At 35.3% G+C, this 8030-nt stretch overlaps 1 pseudogene; it reads left to right on the top strand.

Moving 5' to 3' along the window:
- Positions 1-6331: 6331 nt before the first annotated feature.
- On the top strand, positions 6332-6611 carry LOC111727776 (annotated as a pseudogene).
- Positions 6612-8030: the final 1419 nt, after the last annotated feature.

Below are 8030 nucleotides of genomic sequence, written 5' to 3'. Positions count from 1 at the left end.
AAATTCATAGATAATTGCAAAACTTTCTGATGGCTGGTAGGTTTAAACTTCCAACTAAACGGTTCAGTAGAAACTAAAATCACATGATTTGGAGTTTTCTTCCCCTCTCCTTCCCTTCTGGCCCACTATTGACTGCAGCTGATTATAGCAGAGCATTGCCCAAAGTCAGACAGTAGTAGTAAGCATAGACATGGGCCAAATAATTCACAAGTAGAAACTGCAAATAGCTGGATAATTTTGAAGTGAAAGAACTGCCACTTATATTTCTGGTCCAAAGAGAAAATCTTCATGCCTTTTTCTGTGAAAGGCTGTTACGGAAACACTGGAAAAAAGTTAGTGTAAGATGAAGAGTTAGAAACAGATATGGCTGAGTTTATGGGCCAGGAGGAGCCTGCTATGTGACCCATGGTCAGCGTTTATTTAGTGACTACTGTATGCTAGATACTCTTTCCAAGAATTTTACTTGTGTTTGTTATACCCTCATGAAACCCCTAAAGTTATTGATTATCACTATTTCATAGTTAAGAAAACTGAAGTTATTTATTATCACTATTTCATAGTTAAGAAAACTTAAGTAACTCCATCGTGATTGCACAGCCAAGAGAAAAACTCTAGCACTTGAATTCAGGCAGTCTGGCTCCAAAGACCATCCACTCATTCACTTGCTGCAGTGCTCACATGCTCATGACCTATCTAAAACATGTGTATGTTGAGTCAGCAGACGTTCACCTTCTCAAAACCTCCTTTGTCATTTATTAATCTACATTTCATAATTGACATTTTCTAGGTATTACAGAATAAATTTTGTATGCTGGAAGAACTTGATTACTAATTGGGGGGAGAGGTAAATGTGTGATGTAGAATCAGGCTTGATGATGTCACTATTATAATATGTGTAGAAAGCAACTTGTGAGCAAATATATGATGATATGGGTCTATCCATATATATAAATGCTTATTTTAAAAAGTCTCAGTGTAGTAGAGAAGGGTTATTGGGGGAAATCTAAATTATCTAAGCCATGATGGAATAAGAGTAATATCTAGTGAGCAAGCTGAATAATGAGCCCCTCAGAGATATCCAGGTCCTCTGGATACTGTGATTATGTTAGGACCTGTGATTATGTTACTTTACATGGCAAAAAGGACTTTGCAAATGTGATCAAAGTTAAGGAATTTGAGATAGGGAGATTATTCTGAATTAGTTGGGGTGCTTACACTAACCATATAAGATTTAAAAGCAGAAAATGTTCCCAGGTGCAGAGAGAGAGAAAGATGTGATACCTGCAGAAGGGTCAGAGAAAAATTCAGTACTGTTGACTTTGATCTAGACGTCCTGGCTGTGAGCCAAGGAATGCCGGTAACCTCTAGAAGCTGGAAGAAGCAAGGAAACAGGTTCTTCCCTACAGTCTTGAGAAAGGAATACAGCCCTTATCCCAATTTTAGCTCAAATTGACTTACATCAGACTTCTGATCTTCAGGACTGTAAGATAATAACTTTGTATTGTTTATAAGCTATTAAATTTGTAGCAATTTGTTGCACTATCAGTAGAAAACTAAGACAACTAGTTTATACTGATTTGAGGGGTTATAGAACTCTTACAGACACTACTTCATTTAGTCCCAAAGCAATCCTGAGGGTCAGGTTAAAAAGGCGAAAAACCAGAAGCTCAGGGATTATTAGGTGGGGTGGCTTACCCAAAGTTTCACAGATGGTTGATGTCAGAGCCAGCCCTCGAATCCAGGACTTGCTCTGCACTCTGTTTTAAAGTGTGTATGTATTGTTATATTCAAATGGAGGAAGGCCCTGGTGGGCCAGCAAATGTCTTACTGGATCTTTATATCATTTCACTGATGCTCGGTAAAGGTGATTGAGTGGTACACCGCAGAGGCTGTGGAAAAAAGAATCTGAGATAGTTCATGGACCCTCATTTCTTCTTAATTGTGTCTATAAATGAAAAACGGTTCACCCTCACCATGCTAGCTTAAAGCATCTGCAGCATGCTTAAGGAGTCTTCATTTTATAAACTATTAAATCATTTACACAGTAAGATGAAAAATTGTTTTCTTCAAGATTCATGCTTTCAAAATTCATAGTTGTTCTTACTCTGAAATAGCCAGTTTAATAAAATGTCCCTCTGATTGTCAGTAAGGTAGATCATGGGAGTAACTTGTTTGGTGATCAACTCTTACACTGTGAACCTTCTAGTGCATTCAGCGTATATTCAGGATTTTAGACATCAATGCAAAAGGAGAAAATATCCACTCAGTTTCATCATGGAGAGCACAATGCCCACATAGCTACCAAGGCAGCGATTTCAATAATTTATTATTATAACATACAAATAATCAGATGGAAATTGAGGATTTGAATATTGGCAATTATTATTTGCCTGAAGAAATGGAGGCTTGGAAGGAAGGATGACTAATGTGTTCAATAAAACTTTGCAATTATCAAGACATCAAATAAAAATGGATGAGAATGCAAAGTTAATATGAACTAAATTTCAGTAAATCAGAATGTATTCTACAGAAATAAGCTTTAACAAAATCATAGTAATTAATGTATTCGGTGATAACTAGATGAGCACATATGTTGTTTTTACTTTAGATGAAGCTAATGGATTAGTACTAGGAGCTATTCTAAACAGCAGTATAGATTGTTACAAATGTTTCTATGCTATACATCTAATTGATTTTAACTTATTTTATTTTATTTTAGCATTTGGCCACAAGGAATAAACCTGTTCACTAATTGCATTAATGATTGATGACTTTTGAATTTATTACCTATTTTTGTTTTCTCTTCCTTACTGTTATTTAATACTAGAAAATATCTAAATTATTTAAACCTAAAATGTTGAGTTTCTAATAGGAGCAAGTCATTTTAGTAGTGTTGTTATAAGGCTAAGAAATTAATGGTGAGGGAAATACAAGAAGTTGATGCTTTTTAAGTGTTTATGACCTTACTGGGTATGCATAGTAGAAACATAAGAAAAATAAATACTATTCTCTCAGATGATCACATAGTATTATCAATAGATTTTAGTTATACTACGTAACCTGCTCTTTCTCCCATACTTTGTATTCTCTTAGAACCCTCTTTGTATCTTTTCTGTAGCATTTCCTAAAACTATTCTCTGAAAGAAGACTATGGATGCACTATATCTGAGCAAGGTTTCCTTCCTGTAATAGTCCTCAAGTATGAAGGAAACCAAAACAAACACCCTAAATGAGGTCTGGGAAAGAAAGTAGGAAGGTAAAGGCCTAGTAATGCACAGAATCAGTCCAGATGAAAGGGCCTACAGCAACACAGAAGATCATTGCTTTGAACACACACTGCTTCTCCATCCTTCATTTAGGAGGCAGGATGGATTTTCTAATTTTATTAAATCCAGGGTTGGTAAAATTAGAAGATCTATTTTCAGGGTTATTCCTAGGGAACTGGCAATTTAATGTGATAAAGAAAAAGGGAGGTGGACGATGGAGCCATCAGAGGCATCTAAGGAGATGTCCTATGATCAGAACTCTCATCTAGAAAGACTTCACGGTCCATCAGTTGAGGCAGACTTGAGATGGATTGCTTGCTAATCTACTCATAAGCAAACACGACATATAAGCATTATCTTATGTCTTCTGTGTGTTTCTTGAATAATAGCAAAAGATTTTTGTGAATGAAGTGCTCATGTTGCCTTTCCAAATGAAAGTAGCATAACTAGTGGATTCTATAACTGTCTATGGCTACTTTAGATTGCTATATTTTATAAGTATATTGTTTATATATTGATTTACTTTATAACAGTTTTGTTACATATTTCTATATATATGCCCAATATTTTTTTTGTTTATACCCATACCTCTATTTTGGTGAAAAAGGGGCAGTCAAAGAAACAATAAGAAAGAAATGAGGGAATGATGCCCTCAGAACTTAGGTGAAAGATTGATTAAGGAGGAAGAGTGGGGCAAGATGACCGACTGGAACCAATTTTCAACAGAAGCTCCCATCCAAAGGGAGTTGCAGTTAAGAATCTCATCTTACCTTAAAAGATAAATATAGACTCAGGGTGAAGGGATGGTCATCTATAATTCAGGCAAATGGAAATCAGAAAAAGCAGGTGTTGCAATTTTATTTGAGGATACAATAGGCTTTAAACCAACAAAAGTAAGGAAAGATAAGGATGGTCACTTCATATTTGTTAAGGGCAACACTCAACATGATGAGATTTCAATTATTAACATTTATGTGCCCAACAAGAATGCACCTCAATTTATAAGAGAGACTCTAACAGACATGAGGACATTGATTTCCTCTAGTGCCATAATACTCAGAGATTTTAACCCCTTTGGCAGTGTCGGATAGATCCTCCAATAAGAAACTAAGTAAAGAAATTATAGACTTAAATTTAACAATTCAACAATTGGATTTAACATACATCTACAGAACATTTCATCCTAACAAAATTGAATATATATTCTTCTCATCAGCCCATGGAAAATCCTCCAATATTGATCACATCTTAGGTCATAAGTCTAACTTCAGCAAATTTAAAAGAGTAGAAATAATTCCTCGTATTTTATTTTACCATCATGGAATAAAAGTTGAACTTAATAACAACAGGAATCTGCATACTCATATAAAATCATGGCAGTTAAATGGCCTCATGCTGAATGATAGCTAGGTCATAGATGAGATTAATAAGGAAATTACCAAATTTTTGGAAGAAAAAAATAATGAAGACACAAACTACCAGAACCTCTGGGATACTGCAAAGGTAGTCCTAAGAGGGAAATTTTTAGTGTTGCAAGCTTTCCTCAAATGAATGAAAAGAAAGGAAGTCAACAACTTAATGGGATACTTCAAGCAACTGGAAAAGGAAGAACATTCCAACCTCAAACACAGCAGAAGAAATTAGAGCAGAACTAAATGAAATCGAAAACAAAAGGATTATACAACAGATCAATAAATCAGAAAGTTAGTTTTTTGAAAAGTTCAATAAAATAGATAAGCCTTTGGCCAACCTAACCAGAAATAAAAGAGTAAAATCTCTAATTTCATCAATCAGAAATGATAAAGGCCAAATAATGACAGACTCCTCAGAAATTCAAAAAATCCTTAATGAATATTACAAAAAACTCTGTTCTCAGAAGTATGAAAATATGAAGGAAATAGATCAATACTTGGAAACATGCCACCTTCTTAGACTTAACCAGAAAGAACTGTAAATGTTGAATAAGCCTATATCAAGTTCTGAAATAGCATCAGCTGTAAGAAATTTCCCCCAAAAGAAAAGCCCATGACCAGATGACTTCATATCGGAATTCTACCAAACCTCTAAAGAGGAAGTAGTACCTATATTATTTAACCTTTTCTAAAACATAGAAAAAGAAGGAACACTTCCCAACACATTGTATAAAGCAAATATCACCCTGATCCCCAAACCAGGAAAAGACCCAACAAGAAAAAATTATAGACCAATATCTCTAATGAATATTGATACAAAAATATTCAATAAGATCCTAGCAAACAGAATCTAGCAACACATCAAACAAATTATACATCATGACCAGGTGGGTTTCATCCCAGGGTTCCCAAGGATGGTTCAATATCCATAAATCTATGAATATAATACATCACATAAACAAAATAAAAAACAAAGACCATATGATTCTCTTAATTGATGCAGAAAAATCCTTTGACAATATCCAGTATCCTTTCTTGATCAGAATGCTTATGAAAATAGGTATAGAAGGGATATTTCTTAAACTGATAGAGGCCATCTACAGCAAACCCACAGCGAATATCATATTGAATGGAGTAAAATTGAAATCATTTTCACACAGATCAGAAACCAGGTAAGGTTTGCCCATTGTCCCTACTGCTTTTTAACATTGTAATAGAAGTCCTAGCCACTGCAATCAGGCAAGAGAAGGCAATCAAGGGTATCCAAATAGGATCAGGGAAGATCAAACTGTCACTCTTTGCAGATGATATGATCATATATCTGGAAAACCCTAGAGACCCACCTATAAAACTCCTAGAAGTGATCAAGGAATACAGTAGCATCTCAGGTTACAAAATCAATACTCACAAACCTGTAGCCTTTATATACACCAACAACAGTCAAGGTGAAAAAACAATGAAGGACTCTATTCCCTTTACAATATTGCCAAAGAAGGTGAAATATATGGAGTGTACCTAACCAAGGATGTGAAAGATCTCTATAAAGAGAACTATGAAATTCTGAAAAAAGAAATAGCTGAAGATGCTAAAAAATGGAAAAATATACCATGCTCATGGATGGCAAGAATCAACATTGTTAAACAGTTGGAAAGGGCACAGGGTTTGAAACATGGCGGACGACGTGGACCAGCAACAAACTACCAACACTGTAGAGGAGCCTCTAGATCTTATCAGGCTCAGCCTGGATGAGCAAATTTATGTGAAAATGAGAAATGACCAAGAGCTTCAGGGCAGATTACATGCTTATGATCAACATTTAAATATGATATTGGGAGATGTCGAAGAAACTGTGACCACTATAGAAATTGATGAAGAAACATATAAAGAGATATATAAATCAACAAAATGGAATATTCCAATGCTTTTTGTCTGAGGAGGTGGCATTGTTCTGGTTGCCCCTCCATTGAGAGTTGGCTGATACAAAGAATTTATCATCAAGGAGACTTTGTCCAGTTGCCACTTTAAATGTGCAAGAAGGTCAAGAGAGAAACCTGCGTACATTTCTATATTATCAAATGACCAAGGATCTTCCACTCCTGAAATGAGTTAATTTGCATAACTCACAACTCCTTAAGCTAAATGTCATTTTTATTTTTCTCCAACATTTTCAATAAATATGATCACCAAGAAAAAAAAATAAAAAAAATGTCTATACTTCTCAAAGCAATGTACAGATTTAATGCAATCCCTATTCCAGTACCTCTGTCATACTTTAAAGATCTAGAAAAATCAGTACTTGGTTTTATATGGAAACAGAAAAAACCTCGAATAACCAAGACATTACTCAGAAATAAAAACAAATCAAGGGTATCATGCTACCAGACTTCAGACTATACTATAAATCTATAGTGATCAAAACAGCATGGTACTGGCATAAAAACAGAGAGGTAGATGTATGGAACAGAACTGAAAACCAAGAGATGAACCCACACACTTATCATCATTTGATCTTTGATAAGCCTATCACAAATGTAAATTGGGGAAAAGATTCCCTATTTAACAAATGGTGCTGGGTGAATTGGCTGGCGACTTGTAGAAGACTGAAACTCCACCCACACCTTTCTCCTCTAACAAAAATTGACTCTCACTGATTCAAGGACTTAAACTTAAGACATGAAACTATAGAAATTCTTGGAGAGAGTGTAGGGGAAACACTTGAAAAAATTGGCCTGGGAGAATACTTTATGAGGAGGACCCTCTGAGCAATTGAAGCAATATCAAAAATACATCACTGGGATCTGATCAAACTAAAAAGCTTCTGCACTGCCAAGAACACAGTAAGTAAAGCAAGTAGAGAGCCCTCAGAATGGGAGAGGATTTTTGCAGGTTATATTTCTGACAAAGGTCTAATAACCAGAATCCACAGAGAACTCAAAATTATTAATAAGAAAAGAACAAGTGATCCCATTTTATTGTAGGCAAGAGACATGAACAGAAGCTTCTCTGAAGAAGACAGGCGCATGGCCTACAGACACATGAAAAAATGCTCATCATCTTTAACCATCAGAGAAATGCAAATCAAAACCACTTTGAGATACCAAGTAACTCCAGTAAAAGTAGCCCACATCACAAAATCCCAAAACTACAGATGTCGATGTGGATGTGGAGAAAAGGGAACATTTCTGCACTGTTGGTGGGAATGCAAGCTATAATGTTCCTTTTGGAAAGAAGTTTGGAGAACACTCAGGGATATAAATGTAGATCTGCCATTTGATTCTCCAATTCCTCTACTAGGTTTATATCCAAAATACCAAAAATCAATTGGCAACAAAGATATATGTACCAGATTGTT

The sequence above is a fragment of the Otolemur garnettii genome, unplaced genomic scaffold (genome assembly GCF_000181295.1).
Source record: "Otolemur garnettii isolate 467f Iridium unplaced genomic scaffold, OtoGar3 scaffold00004, whole genome shotgun sequence".
NCBI lineage: Eukaryota > Metazoa > Chordata > Mammalia > Primates > Galagidae > Otolemur > Otolemur garnettii.
This window is presented reverse-complemented; position numbering and strand designations above follow the sequence as displayed.